The sequence below is a fragment of the Lissotriton helveticus genome, chromosome 5_1 (assembly GCF_964261635.1).
Source record: "Lissotriton helveticus chromosome 5_1, aLisHel1.1, whole genome shotgun sequence".
Classification (NCBI taxonomy): Eukaryota; Metazoa; Chordata; class Amphibia; order Caudata; family Salamandridae; genus Lissotriton; species Lissotriton helveticus.
This window is the reverse complement of record NC_136065.1, coordinates 650,183,183-650,199,732: the sequence shown is the minus strand read 5'-3', so window position 1 is coordinate 650,199,732 and position 16,550 is coordinate 650,183,183. Positions and strand designations below refer to the sequence as shown.

The 16,550-nt window shown below is 46.8% G+C and overlaps 1 protein-coding gene across 1 annotated transcript in view; it reads left to right on the top strand.

The window, feature by feature from the left end:
• Positions 1-16,550, top strand: part of LOC144754814 (transmembrane protein 150A-like) — a 687,487-nt gene that overhangs the window by 205,722 nt on the left and 465,215 nt on the right. The window lies entirely within an intron of this gene.

Below are 16,550 nucleotides of genomic sequence, written 5' to 3'. Positions count from 1 at the left end.
TCTTCGTTGATGGCGTCATTTAGTGAAGTGCCTCTAGGTGCTGACAGATTATGAATCAGCCTGAACTCCCCTTCCTCTTTCTTCGGGACCACCCCAGGGGTGAGCAAACAAAGTTGTGCACAGGAATGTGATCAAAGGGACCCACTATTCTGCCCAGGCGCAGTTCTTTTGCAATTGTGGCTGCTGCTACCCCTGGATTGGTCCTAACAGACAGCTGATTTCTACAATCTGGTGTCCCTGTGTAGTCAACCGCTGGAATCTTAAAACCATACAAAAAACCTTCTTGTAACATCCTAGCAGTGGCATGGTCTGGGTACTTGTTTAGCCAAGGAGTCATAGCCAGAACCTCAATGGGTGAATTTGACACCATTCGTACCTTCTCCTTATTCCTGTTTCTTCCTCCCCTATTTCCTGAGAATGTATTACCTTTTTTGAGGCATTTTGTTTCTGGGTGGGAAGGTTCATTACATACGGAGCATGCATGTCTGAATTTACACGTGCCTTGTGCCCTGGTGCATGACCATTTATTAAAATCCCAGCAGACCCCTTTTCTCCCCCCACTGCTCCCTGGACTAGGGGTCGCGCCCCCAACATGTGCCGGCCGAAAGGGCTGAGGTGCTTTGGAAGTGTGACCCTTGTTCCAGCTTTGCGTTGGAATACCAGGATGTCCTGGGATAAACTGATCAAACCACGATATTGAGTCTACCCAGTCCCAGGTAGTGATGGGTCAAATTCTTTAGCTTTCCTGAAATTCATGTCATAATCCTTCCATCCTACGCCCCCATATTTATCATGCATCATTGTGACCCTGCTCTGGTAACATGCCATTTCTGCTCGCAGATTAGGCGAATGCTCAGCTATAATAGCCATAAATACAGAGAAGGCCCTCATCCAGTTGTTTAAAGTCTCTTCTACCCTAAATCTCGCCATTTCAACACACCATTCACTAGGAAACATCCAATCCTTCTGCTTCTTGGCATACTCCATTTCCCTGTTATCCACAAGCAAAGAAAACATATTGACGTAAGCACCAGACCAAATCAATTCCTTCACTTCCCATGTTACATGCCTTGCCAAATGCTCCCTCCTAGAGGGTAGTGTACCCACGCCTAACAAAGGCAATGCCACCCCCATACCTATTTCCCCAGCTCCTGATGGCTCTGCCATCTTGTCTTTTCCATTGTTGCTCTCTTGTTGCGCTGCTTGGGATACACTGGGAGTTCTTTGCCCTGGGCCTGGCACTCCGCTTGGGGCAGCCATAATCTTTGCCACCATCCTATGCGCCTCTGCTAAAGGGTCCTCCCCTACTTCTTTCTCGCCCACTGAAGACGTTAACATCCCCCCCCTTTCCTAGCCAAGGGAGAACTGCCGCTATCTGAGCCGCTAATTCCGGCAGACCTGACTGACCTCTGTTGGTGCCAAGACCGGGGTGGGGGCCGCTGGGTTTGGAACAGGAATCCCCGGGAATGGCGTGTGGCTTGGTGTGGGCACCACAGGGATTGCCATTGGGACCACCGGGATAGAGGTTGGAGGCACCGAACATGGTGTAGGCACAGGCCTGGCAGGCGCAGGGATCAATGGTACACTTGCCGGTGTCTAAGGTTTAGGTATAGGGCTAACTGGGATCCCTGAGGGACCCTCCCCTGAAGGACTCTCCCCCAAAGGACTCTCCCCCAAAGACTGCTTTAGTGTGGGATCTTGAATCTTCCCCTTCCTGGCTCTAGCCCACATGGGAAGGGGGTCAAATTCCCCTCTGGGTTGTGGGGGCACTATTGTTCGCTTGGGCCTGCCTGTAGGGCCATTCAGCTCATCTACCTTCTGCCTGAGCTCAGCCACACTATGCCCAATCTGCTCTACCTTCCCCCATCTCCTATCCATTGTCGCCATCCTACGCATCATGGTTTCCAACATATGTTCCATCCGGGAACGCTTTGCACCACGTTTACTAGCCATGTTCTTTATACCAAGTAATTGCTTAGTGACCAACACCCTGATCAGTAATAACACAGCGAGCACAATGTTATTTGCTACTTAGAATGGGACCTATCCAGGTCCTTACCTGCGTTAGGGTGCACAAACTGGCTGTAAGCACCATGCAAAAGGGACCGCGCCACACCAGCGAGCCTGGGTCTTGGGCGAGCGAACTCAAGCCCGACGGCCCTCAGAAGCGGTGAAGTGCAGGCCTGTCTGTGTCCCCTTAGGGTGATGTCCACCGCCTTGCCACTTGTTGGTCCAGTATGCAGAGCACCCTCTATGTACTCCTATGATGAAAAACAAGTTTAGCGTATGTTATGGACAGACAAACAACCGCCCTTGGGTTCCAACCCTACCGTCACAATCTGCACCAAAAATTAACTCCTAGGTGCCACACACAAATTACCCTGCTGGATGATCTCGCCTTAAACGCCACTTAAAAACCCCCAGCACTGAAGCGGATATAATGATTTACCCAGATTCACAGTATGCCAGGGTGACCGTCTAAATTCGCACCGAGCTCTCCCCTAGTCCTTCTTGTATTCCTGGGCTGTTAGTTCTATTTCCTAGATTCCCAAAATTGCCAGCCCTATCCGTCTAAAAAATTGACCTCCTGCTTATTGCTGTACCACCCCCTTATGAAGCGCCCGATTTTTACACTGCCAGCTAGCAGACCCAAGATAAGAACCCCGGTCTGCGGGGGTCGAGTGGCAGAGTACTGCCGATGTGTGCCAGAGAGCAAGATTGCAACCAAAAGCGCACCCTTAAAACGATCATTTGATTTGAGAGAACGGGCCCAACAGCAAGCGAAATGCGGTAATTTTGTCTAATAGAGATCTCGAAGCAACACTCGTAGACAGCCCTCCCAGTGCCTGCAATGCCCAAAGCCTATGCCGCCACAACAAAAGCGCCTGCTCGCCCACTCTCCGTACCTCAAAAAGGCGCTTGCCTGCGCTTTCCTCGAATCGGAACAGAGACGCTGGTAGCCATTTCCTCACCGGTTCTTTTTTGAGGCAGAAGTACGCGTCCGTTCCCGCTCTAGCCGAGTGTTCCTGCAGTTTCTCGTCAAACTACACGTCATCATCTCCAACCGAACCTGCATAAATAAATAAAAATAAGCCCGGCCACGCCAAATCCAGCGATGTCGGCGCACAGTAAAAAGAAATCGTCTCTTCTGCCTCCCGAATGACCTGGAATAACGAAAAAGACAAGAAAAAGATTACAGCCTCCTAAAAGGCTGGGTTAGGGCAGGCCTGGGAGCGCGGGAACAAGAGAACGCCTCCCGCGCTCTCTGGCCTTTTAAACCCCCCGTACAGCCAGGCCAGTTCTAAATGGTCTGAGCCCTGCTCCCCTTTGACCCGGAAGCGATCCAATCGCTTCCGGGTCACTTGGGACTTTGTACCAATCAATGGTGAGGTGCGCTCACCGTGTCACGATGATGCTGTGGGGCGCGCCCCACGATGGATCGCAGGTGAGGGGGAGGGGGGCCGGTGCCCCACCAGGATCGCAGGTGAGGGGGGCCGGTGCCCCGCCATACCCGCGGCAGGGCCAATGACTGCCCCCGCCTTTCTCTATTGCTCGTACAGAGCCTAGTGGCCCCTGACAGACTCCCAACAGACGCTCCCGGCCTTTAGAGGCACGCACCTCTACACACGCTGACCCAAGTGATCGGTGTGTGGGACAAAGAAAAGAGCAAACAGGATTTCAAAAAAGTTCCACAAAAGGTGCAAACTCCTTATGTAGGAAGCGTGCGCACTGCAATATGGACAACAATAAGACAACACTTGGAGCGCTCCTGTCTGGCCATATGACTTTGGTTTGGGGGGTGGAGGGGCTGAAAAAGTAGAGACGTTTGTTGTGGAAAATGTAGTGGTGAGGGAGGCTGGAGCACAGTGATTCAGAAAACCAAGGCAAGTAAGCAGGCTGAATCCCTGAGAGATGCTTGCAGCAGACCCACTGCAGAAGTATTACAGCCAGAAGCCGCAGTCAAACTGAACCCCTGTCAGAGACACTGTGCGATGGGCAGAGGTAAGGCAACTGTGCAATGGACACCGACCACTATAAAATAGTGAACACACCACTACGAGCTGGGTACATGCAGAGTAGCTTCCAAACGGATACACAGAAAACCAGTGAGACACAGCTGCAAGATAGTGAAATACAGCAGAGATGCGAGCCCTGGAGCATGGCAAATAATGGGAACAGCACTGCAATGGGCACAGGGACAGATGGTACGAGAACGGTACAGGCTGTGATAATGGCTTTTCAGAAACTTGGAGGCCATGAGAAGTGCCAGGACAAACAAGGAAGGAAGAAGACAAGGTAACAAGCATTAAAAATGCAATAGGTCTTGCCTTTCCTTAAGTTAAAGCCATTTGCTTTGCTATTCAATACCATTAGCAAAGCAACTGGCTTTAACTTAATCTAAGGCGAGACCTATTGGATTTTCAATGCTTGTTTTTTCCACTACTACCCGCCCCACCCGTACTATTCCATGGCACCCACCACCGAATCTAGATACACTCACATTAGATGTTACGAAGTAATTTGCTAATAAGAACAAATGTAACTTCTATACAGCAGAATTTGGGTACTGAAAAGGTGATAGGCATTCAGAAGCATAACATTGAAGTTAAGTTGACAAGTTTAGTAGGCAATTTTTGAGAGAAGAATAGGATTATATTTTATTTAAAATCTAATGTGCCAGCGATTACTTAAAATAATAATAGCAATAGGTTTGTTATATAGTGCTTCATAGCATATTTGTGCCTTTTCTAAATGCTGAAAATAACAGATGTTACTATTATGTAATTTGATCACACCCTCCAGGATTTTGCGGTTTGCAGAGAAATCGGCACTTTTGTAAAAATGCCGCAATTTTTACAAAAGTGCCTGCAAAATCAACAACTCCCCATTAAACTCTTCTCCCCTCAAGCAGGTCACCTGCTGTCCATACACTTCTGTGAGGTGGAGGCAGCATCTGATCTACTCCAGACATCTGATGGCCCAGCAAACCGGGACTCTGCATGATCCTGATCCAAAATAAATAAAGAACCTGATCCAAGCGGCCTTGAAGGCATATAAAGCACAAGGGCAAAGAGCAATTCTGTGTGGTGCAGACCTGTGGGGTATCGCCAGCGCCTCTGACCTATCGCGGAGACCCTGATTAATCCCATTTAAAATATTAGGAGTGCCCCCGTACCTACTCATTTGCCATTTCCTTGACATGATGGTAAAATTATAATCTTAATTTATTTATATAACATTAATTTAGAGGTCGACTTTAAAGTGCCATATTTATTTAGGGCTAGCTTGTGTGTTTTATTTTTTTAATTTTACTGATATGGTTTTATAGGCTTTGTCCCAAAACAAACTATTTGATTGATTGAGAATATATTTTTACATGCCAAACATTTTCAAGGCTTGACTCATGCTTGACTTTTCGAGCGAAGACTGACCCTTAGCTCGGCTTGTGGTTAATTTATTGGCTCACTCACCTCTGCTTAATGGAAATATCGTTCCTGGGCAGAGATAACCAGTGTCTTTAATTATTCTGCAGTAAAACTAGCGGTTACCAGGGATTGTGTGCTAAATTCTGTATATTCGCTTGTTACAAATTGAGGCAAACGTGAGAGGATTTTTTACAAATATTCTTCACTTCTGCAAATCAGGAAGTTAGCTTTAGGATGTGGGAAGAAGAAACCAGAATAATTTTGAGCTTTAAAATAAATGCAAAAAGGGGGTGGTGATGGACAGAGTATCTGAGTTAATCAGAACACTCCTACCCAGTCAACAGATCAGGGCTTGATCCATCACCGTTTTTTAGCTCACTGCACCATCCCAGTTCAGAACCTGGCTATATGCAAATTAGTCTGTCCCTGGCCCAGTGCATCATGGGAACAGGGCAGACCAAACTACCAAGCCAATTCTTCACTGGAAAGGAAACAAGCTTCCGGGGACCGGTTTCTGGCATTACAGCCGTCTTCGGCCCGGCTTGCTTGAATCCTGATGGTGCAATGAGCAAGGGACTCATGTCTGAGCATACCCTTCCACACTCATGGTGGCCAAAATAATTACAAAAAGGGGGTGGTGATGGACAGAGTATCTGAGTTAATCAGAACACTCCTACCCAGTCAACAGATCAGGGCTTGATCCATCACCGTTTTTTAGCTCACTGCACCATCCCAGTTCAGAACCTGGCTATATGCAAATTAGTCTGTCCCTGGCCCAGTGCATCATGGGAACAGGGCAGACCAAACTACCAAGCCAATTCTTCACTGGAAAGGAAACAAGCTTCCGGGGACCGGTTTCTGGCATTACAGCCGTCTTCGGCCCGGCTTGCTTGAATCCTGATGGTGCAATGAGCAAGGGACTCATGTCTGAGCATACCCTTCCACACTCATGGTGGCCAAAATAATTACAAAAAGGGGGTGGTGATGGACAGAGTATCTGAGTTAATCAGAACACTCCTACCCAGTCAACAGATCAGGGCTTGATCCATCACCGTTTTTTAGCTCACTGCACCATCCCAGTTCAGAACCTGGCTATATGCAAATTAGTCTGTCCCTGGCCCAGTGCATCATGGGAACAGGGCAGACCAAACTACCAAGCCAATTCTTCACTGGAAAGGAAACAAGCTTCCGGGGACCGGTTTCTGGCATTACAGCCGTCTTCGGCCCGGCTTGCTTGAATCCTGATGGTGCAATGAGCAAGGGACTCATGTCTGAGCATACCCTTCCACACTCATGGTGGCCAAAATAATTACAAAAAGGGGGTGGTGATGGACAGAGTATCTGAGTTAATCAGAACACTCCTACCCAGTCAACAGATCAGGGCTTGATCCATCACCGTTTTTTAGCTCACTGCACCATCCCAGTTCAGAACCTGGCTATATGCAAATTAGTCTGTCCCTGGCCCAGTGCATCATGGGAACAGGGCAGACCAAACTACCAAGCCAATTCTTCACTGGAAAGGAAACAAGCTTCCGGGGACCGGTTTCTGGCATTACAGCCGTCTTCGGACCGGCTTGCTTGAATCCTGATGGTGCAATGAGCAAGGGACTCATGTCTGAGCATACCCTTCCACACTCATGGTGGCCAAAATAATTACAAAAAGGGGGTGGTGATGGACAGAGTATCTGAGTTAATCAGAACACTCCTACCCAGTCAACAGATCAGGGCTTGATCCATCACCGTTTTTTAGCTCACTGCACCATCCCAGTTCAGAACCTGGCTATATGCAAATTAGTCTGTCCCTGGCCCAGTGCATCATGGGAACAGGGCAGACCAAACTACCAAGCCAATTCTTCACTGGAAAGGAAACAAGCTTCCGGGGACCGGTTTCTGGCATTACAGCCGTCTTCGGCCCGGCTTGCTTGAATCCTGATGGTGCAATGAGCAAGGGACTCATGTCTGAGCATACCCTTCCACACTCATGGTGGCCAAAATAATTACAAAAAGGGGGTGGTGATGGACAGAGTATCTGAGTTAATCAGAACACTCCTACCCAGTCAACAGATCAGGGCTTGATCCATCACCGTTTTTTAGCTCACTGCACCATCCCAGTTCAGAACCTGGCTATATGCAAATTAGTCTGTCCCTGGCCCAGTGCATCATGGGAACAGGGCAGACCAAACTACCAAGCCAATTCTTCACTGGAAAGGAAACAAGCTTCCGGGGACCGGTTTCTGGCATTACAGCCGTCTTCGGCCCGGCTTGCTTGAATCCTGATGGTGCAATGAGCAAGGGACTCATGTCTGAGCATACCCTTCCACACTCATGGTGGCCAAAATAATTACAAAAAGGGGGTGGTGATGGACAGAGTATCTGAGTTAATCAGAACACTCCTACCCAGTCAACAGATCAGGGCTTGATCCATCACCGTTTTTTAGCTCACTGCACCATCCCAGTTCAGAACCTGGCTATATGCAAATTAGTCTGTCCCTGGCCCAGTGCATCATGGGAACAGGGCAGACCAAACTACCAAGCCAATTCTTCACTGGAAAGGAAACAAGCTTCCGGGGACCGGTTTCTGGCATTACAGCCGTCTTCGGCCCGGCTTGCTTGAATCCTGATGGTGCAATGAGCAAGGGACTCATGTCTGAGCATACCCTTCCACACTCATGGTGGCCAAAATAATTACAAAAAGGGGGTGGTGATGGACAGAGTATCTGAGTTAATCAGAACACTCCTACCCAGTCAACAGATCAGGGCTTGATCCATCACCGTTTTTTAGCTCACTGCACCATCCCAGTTCAGAACCTGGCTATATGCAAATTAGTCTGTCCCTGGCCCAGTGCATCATGGGAACAGGGCAGACCAAACTACCAAGCCAATTCTTCACTGGAAAGGAAACAAGCTTCCGGGGACCGGTTTCTGGCATTACAGCCGTCTTCGGACCGGCTTGCTTGAATCCTGATGGTGCAATGAGCAAGGGACTCATGTCTGAGCATACCCTTCCACACTCATGGTGGCCAAAATAATTACAAAAAGGGGGTGGTGATGGACAGAGTATCTGAGTTAATCAGAACACTCCTACCCAGTCAACAGATCAGGGGTTGATCCATCACCGTTTTTTAGCTCACTGCACCATCCCAGTTCAGAACCTGGCTATATGCAAATTAGTCTGTCCCTGGCCCAGTGCATCATGGGAACAGGGCAGACCAAACTACCAAGCCAATTCTTCACTGGAAAGGAAACAATCCTGATGGTGCAATGAGCAAGGGACTCATGTCTGAGTATACCCTTCCACGCTTAGGCACTGGGACAGGAACAGACTAATTTGCATACAGCCAGGTTCTGAAACTGGGATGGTGCAATGAGCTAAAAAACGGTGTTGGATCTAGCCCTGATCTCTTGACTGGGTGAGAGTATTCTGCTTAATTCAGAGACTCTGTCCATCACCATCCCTTGTTGTAAATATTTTTGTCCACCCTAAGCGTGGAAGGGTATGCTCAGATGTGAGTCCCTTGCTCATTGCACCATCAGGATTCAAGCAAGCCGGGCCGAAGACGGCTGAAATGCCAGAAACCGGTCCCCGGAAGCTTGTTTCCTTCCCAGTGTAAGAATTGGCTTTTGTAGTCTGGTCTGCCCTGTTCCCATGATGCACTGGGCCAGGGACAGACTAATTTGCATACAGCCAGGTTCTGAAACTGGGATGGTGCAATGAGCTAAAAAACGGTGTTGGATCTAGCCCTGATCTCTTGACTGGGTGAGAGTATTCTGCTTAATTCAGAGACTCTGTCCATCACCATCCCTTGTTGTAAATATTTTTGTCCACCCTAAGCGTGGAAGGGTATGCTCAGATGTGAGTCCCTTGCTCATTGCACCATCAGGATTCAAGCAAGCCGGGCCGAAGACGGCTGAAATGCCAGAAACCGGTCCCCGGAAGCTTGTTTCCTTCCCAGTGTAAGAATTGGCTTTTGTAGTCTGGTCTGCCCTGTTCCCATGATGCACTGGGCCAGGGACAGACTAATTTGCATACAGCCAGGTTCTGAAACTGGGATGGTGCAATGAGCTAAAAAACGGTGTTGGATCTAGCCCTGATCTCTTGACTGGGTGAGAGTATTCTGCTTAATTCAGAGACTCTGTCCATCACCTTCCCTTGTTGTAAATATTTTTGTCCACCCTAAGCGTGGAAGGGTATGCTCAGATGTGAGTCCCTTGCTCATTGCACCATCAGGATTCAAGCAAGCCGGGCCGAAGACGGCTGAAATGCCAGAAACCGGTCCCCGGAAGCTTGTTTCCTTCCCAGTGTAAGAATTGGCTTTTGTAGTCTGGTCTGCCCTGTTCCCATGATGCACTGGGCCAGGGACAGACTAATTTGCATACAGCCAGGTTCTGAAACTGGGATGGTGCAATGAGCTAAAAAACGGTGTTGGATCTAGCCCTGATCTCTTGACTGGGTGAGAGTATTCTGCTTAATTCAGAGACTCTGTCCATCACCATCCCTTGTTGTAAATATTTTTGTCCACCCTAAGCGTGGAAGGGTATGCTCAGATGTGAGTCCCTTGCTCATTGCACCATCAGGATTCAAGCAAGCCGGGCCGAAGACGGCTGAAATGCCAGAAACCGGTCCCCGGAAGCTTGTTTCCTTCCCAGTGTAAGAATTGGCTTTTGTAGTCTGGTCTGCCCTGTTCCCATGATGCACTGGGCCAGGGACAGACTAATTTGCATACAGCCAGGTTCTGAAACTGGGATGGTGCAATGAGCTAAAAAACGGTGTTGGATCTAGCCCTGATCTCTTGACTGGGTGAGAGTATTCTGCTTAATTCAGAGACTCTGTCCATCACCATCCCTTGTTGTAAATATTTTTGTCCACCCTAAGCGTGGAAGGGTATGCTCAGATGTGAGTCCCTTGCTCATTGCACCATCAGGATTCAAGCAAGCCGGGCCGAAGACGGCTGAAATGCCAGAAACCGGTCCCCGGAAGCTTGTTTCCTTCCCAGTGTAAGAATTGGCTTTTGTAGTCTGGTCTGCCCTGTTCCCATGATGCACTGGGCCAGGGACAGACTAATTTGCATACAGCCAGGTTCTGAAACTGGGATGGTGCAATGAGCTAAAAAACGGTGTTGGATCTAGCCCTGATCTCTTGACTGGGTGAGAGTATTCTGCTTAATTCAGAGACTCTGTCCATCACCATCCCTTGTTGTAAATATTTTTGTCCACCCTAAGCGTGGAAGGGTATGCTCAGATGTGAGTCCCTTGCTCATTGCACCATCAGGATTCAAGCAAGCCGGGCCGAAGACGGCTGAAATGCCAGAAACCGGTCCCCGGAAGCTTGTTTCCTTCCCAGTGTAAGAATTGGCTTTTGTAGTCTGGTCTGCCCTGTTCCCATGATGCACTGGGCCAGGGACAGACTAATTTGCATACAGCCAGGTTCTGAAACTGGGATGGTGCAATGAGCTAAAAAACGGTGTTGGATCTAGCCCTGATCTCTTGACTGGGTGAGAGTATTCTGCTTAATTCAGAGACTCTGTCCATCACCATCCCTTGTTGTAAATATTTTTGTCCACCCTAAGCGTGGAAGGGTATGCTCAGATGTGAGTCCCTTGCTCATTGCACTATCAGGATTCAAGCAAGCCGGGCCGAAGACGGCTGAAATGCCAGAAACCGGTCCCCGGAAGCTTGTTTCCTTCCCAGTGTAAGAATTGGCTTTTGTAGTCTGGTCTGCCCTGTTCCCATGATGCACTGGGCCAGGGACAGACTAATTTGCATACAGCCAGGTTCTGAAACTGGGATGGTGCAATGAGCTAAACGGTGTTGGATCTAGCCCTGATCTCTTGACTGGGTGAGAGTATTCTGCTTAATTCAGAGACTCTGTCCATCACCATCCCTTGTTGTAAATATTAAAATAAATGGGCAGAGGTAGAATTTCAAAAGGTTTGCATACTAACAAAGTCAGTTATTTTTCCCCCAGTGGGCCTTCTCGGACCTTTTCAACGGGCCATGGCCTGTCCGCGAAAGCGGTGTCTAGCCGCTCTCAGGCGAGAAAAGGGTTTAGGATGTGCCAAACACCGGTCCCGCAATGTGTCAAAAGGTGTGATAACTGCTACCAACCTATACTAAAGCAAATTTGGAATTGCATTTCCAAGGGATAACAGCCTTCACCTGTGAGCTGCTTCCTCTGTTCCATATTCCAGGTTGCCTATTCAAAGTGGAATACTCTGCTAAAACAGTTTCTTTTGATTTAAGGCTGAAAATGAATGATTAGGAGTAAAATAAAGTGCCGCAAAAATGCAGCAAAATTTCCATATTTGTGCCACTAAATTTCCATATTTGTGCCTCTAAATTTGTGAATCCATTCCACTATATCATGGGGGGGTCTGTAATAATACCAAGTATGGAAGGCTCAGTTGGCTGTACATAGCAGCAGAAACCTTGAATTCCCTGAGCGACCCCACAACTTAATTGGAGCAATATTTTTTTATAGAGTAAGTAAACAAAACAAAACACTTTAGAGAAAAAAAGGGGCGCTTTGAGAGTACGCTTACCAGCTCTTGGGGATTTTCAATTTCATGGGTATGTGTGTCATTAAATACAGTTTTTCTTTACATACTAGCACTTATTGCAGCCCTGGGTTTATAATGGGATAAATAGTCCTACAAGTTCCTGAAACCAGGATGTAGTCGCACAGTGATGCTTGTGAGCAGCTTGCTACTTGCTGTTTGAAAGGCCACAGTCAGCACAACAAGCACTTTACACGTCAGTAGGGTTATGAAAAATGCCAATTAACTACCAATATAGCACAGAACAATTTGACATAATGTGGCCGCTTGTCACACAAGCTATTGTAAACGTTACTGTGTCCAGATAAAAACATCAAGTATTGAAGAGTCTTCTACAGCCAGCGAACAAAGCAAATGGAAAACAACCCATTTGAAAATCAAAAACTCCTGGAGTGTCTTTAGGCTGATTGTGGCGGGGATGTTTTCAGTGGCAGGAATGGCTCCGAAGTGGGGCTCCCCGCTGGCTTTTAAGAGATCTTCTGTTGTAAGGATTAGAAGACCCAGACAACCGTCCCCAACCTTTCTCACCAACCTGTTTCTTCTACAGGTGACCCTCGACAGTACACACACATATTTAGAAGTCTAGTTTTGGGGGCGAAACATATTTTCCCAACTTGGCTGCTGTGATATACACAGCTCAGCCGAACTCTCCTGCCATGGGTATTCTTGACATCCAGGCCCAGTTATATCTATTGTGGTCCCATCACGGTACCTCTGCACTTTTGAGACAGCGCCTTCAATACATGAACATAACTGCTCGGTTACTAACTAAACCTCTGCCCCCCCCCTTACAACTAAAGAGTGTGAATATAAATGAGTGCTAAATGCTGAATGAATGAACATTCTATCAGATGACTCATTTCTGTAATAAATTCTAGACTTGGGTTTTAGGGCTCGGGCGGTCGGCGTAGTTTTTAGGGCTGGGTTTTAAGGTTTAGGGTGATAGGAAAGGGGCAGGTTTTCAGGGCTGGGGTCAGTGTTAGGGCCCAGGGAGGGTGGGCTGGGCTTGGTGTCAGGGTAGCTTTTGGGCAGGGGCCGGGATTTAGAGCTCAGGGTGGGGAGTTCGGGTAGTTTTAAGGACTGGGGCGGGTGGATTTGAGGTCTGGGGTATCGGGTGTTAGGGATCTGGCAGGGTGTGCACTTTACCATGCAAATCCCTTTAGCAATCATGCCTATAGAGCGAAATTTGTTGTACAGCATGCGCGGTCGGGTTTCAAACCGCGTTGTTTAGACATGCGTGGTTGTATCATACAGCCTTATTTTGCATACTAAGGCATCTCAGTTTTGACCCAGCTGTATGCAAATTAGTCTTGACCCTCTGCCTTAATTGGTATAGTCCAACCTGAACTGCCAAGCCAGGTCCACCGTGAACTGGAAAACAAGCAACCCAGGGCTAATTTCGCCATAGTTATGGCCTCATCAGCCAGGCACAGCTTTACTAAACACTCAGCCTAATGGTTGATCATCTTGTTAACTGAAACTACAATTTCATTATAGAGCAGTAATAAAAAGTTATCCATTATGTATCCTTTAAATATGTACAGAAACCTAAATATGACGATGGCACAAACAGGAATACATAGTTAAGGTTGTGTTGTACTTTGCACTGAGAAGATTTAATCCATTTGAGACTAAAGTTCAAAAATTTCGAATAGCTTTCTGGGATGCACTAGTACTAATGGATTTAAATTTTGTTAAAAATCGATCAAAGATTTCATCATTTAAAAAAGATGTTGACGCTATTTCAAAAGGAACCTATTTATTTATTATAAAACTGTTAACCTCACCATTAACACTGTGCACTACTACTCACTTCCATATGTATGCATCAAAACATTGGCTTTAGAGATGCAAGTTCTAACACTTCCCCAATGTTAAAACAGCTTAAAATATGTATATGAACCAATAATTAACCATTCAAATAGCGTTATGGTCCAAACATGTCATTGGATGCTGAGATTCTGCAAGTTTGTCTATCAAAGTCTACAAATGGTTGTTTTGTGTGCAACTGACAGGATCATTTTATATTCATTCCAAATGTATTGCTCACCATTTGAAAATATTGGCCACTTAGATGTGAATCGTATTTAGTTTTACTTGCACCTTCCACTCTATCCATAAATTTGAACTACCAAAGGGATTACATTAGGGTTTTTGTTAAGCCTAGTTTAACTCTGCTTTTGAGGTTTTTAAGGTATTATACTCGCAAGTTGTGGCCAATGTTCAGACAACTTTTAACACTATTCCTCTATTCTAACGAAACATTTCTTGAAACTCTTTCATAAGGACCACATGTTTAACTTTGCTGAGTTTCCAAATAGGCTCAAGAAATCAGCCCAGCAGCAGAAAAGTTTTACTACTATCTAGTTCTGGTGAGGTAGAATAATCAACCTGAAAATGGTATATGGCATGAAAAGATTCAAACCTGGGCTCTCTGAGCTTTTAGTTATGAACCCTGTGCTGGATTTTGAAGTCAGCAATTTATTGTTAAACCTATATTTAGGAGTCCTTCTTGTTGATCTGAATATCCAGCTGTGAGGTTAGAATGATAATGCCCCACCAACTATACCTTTTTATTTTCTTTATTATTTATTTAAGTTTTTCTGAAACGTATATCCAGCATAGCATACTTAGTACATAGGTAGGTACATGCTTAGTAATGAAGGTAAGGTAACAGGTACACGCATTACATTTGTCCAGAACAACACGAACAGCAGTAGGTACAGCCTAACATTGATTGTAAACAGCAAGTCCATAGATGGCATCAGGGAACATATCTGAATAAGCTTATCGCATAATTTTGGTGTCAAGTACATATATAGCATGCAGAATCGGCCAGTAGCCAGTCATTATGTTAAACTGCCAGTTACACGTGCAGTGCTTAGGTCATCAATAGGGTGTTCCAGGAGATACGCCCAAGAGGGTCCCAGATATCTCGAGGGTGTGAAGTGATGGGGAGGAGTTCGGCATATGTATATGTTTGTTCCTGCCAAAACAACATGTCAGTAATCCACTTCTTAAATTTGGGTGCCCTACCTCGACCCCATCTACATGATATTCTCCTTTTAGCCAGCAAGAGGCCAAAGGAAACACATTTTCGATGAGCCGCAGCAAGGTTTTCCGTGTAGCCTAGTAAAGTCAACATGGGAGATGGTTGGAGCTTTAATGAGGTCATCTGCTCCAGCGCTGTGATCACTTGGTCCCAGTATGCCTGGACAGTGCTACTAACCCAGGCGAGGTGTTGGAAGTCAGCCGACTCAATACCACACCTGTCACATTTGTCATTGTCTCGTAATTCATATCTGCACAGTTTGACCGGGGTATGTGCGGAGCAGAACTTTGTACTGTGTGATGCGAAAACGACTACTAGATGAGACTTGTTCTGTTTGTGTACAACAATAAGCCAATTACTTGTCAGTGATATCATGTCCCAGCTCAGCGGCCCAGTTAACTCTAGCTGCACAATGAGGTAAGACTATGTTGGTGTATAAGCTGTGGTATAGCGTAGAGACTAAATATGAGGCAGTGTCAGTTCCTAATATTGTGCGCAACGGGGCGACATCCTGAGGTTCCTGTGGATATGAAGGGGTGCTCTCTTTGATACCTTGTCTCATCCTGACAATAGGAAAATATCCATGGGAGATGGTGGCTGTTTTGAAACTAACTGTTGAAGTGTACGGATCTTCCCATTTAAATAGAGATCTCCCCAGCAGGTGATGTCGTACTTAGCTTTAGTTTTTTAAAGGCCCCTTCCTGCGAGACCGGCATTTTGGGGTGGTAAACAAGAGGAAGTAAAGGTGAGTACAACATGGGAGCTTGTAGACGTCTGACAATGTGTTTCCATGCTTTCACCGTGCAGTCGACCGATGACGGGTTGAGCGACCGGGGTTTGACTGCAGTTAGAATAGCACCTTCCAACGGAACGGGATCTGCCAGACAGTGTTCCGTTGCAACGTGAGGTGTGTAGCGAGGGGGATTAAAGCCAATAGTGGGCATAGTTGGCCTGTGCGCAGAGATAGTATAGTTCCAAATTAGGGTCATCCAACCCTCCCTGAGATTAGGGTCTAGTGAGTGTTTCCCACTTCTGCCAAGGTTGTCTGCCTCCCCAAGTCAGTCTGATCAGTTCCGAGTGAAGTGTGGAAAAGAAATGTCTATCAAATGGGATAGTTAAAAAAAGGTATAGTAGTTTAGGGAGGACGGCCATTTCATGAGTGAGGGGCGACCGGTCATGGAGAGAGGGAGAGCAATCCATCTCGTTATAGTACTTGTAATACTCTCCAATGCTCTGCCATAGTTGAGCCGCATCAGTTCTTCCCGGTCGGCCGTGATGTGTATCCCTAAGAATTTCACTTCAGTAGTGCACCATTCTATAGGAAAGTCAGGGGAGAATGCCGTCACTGATGTAGTGACTGGAAAAATCTGGGATTTCGCCCAATTGACATGTATTCCGGAAAGTCCTCTGAATCGCTCGAATTCTCGAAGTAGCGGGTGGAGGTTTTGATGTAGTTCTCTAACGTATAAGGTAACATCGTCAGCATAAAGAGAAATGCGTGTTGGGCGAAGGAAACAG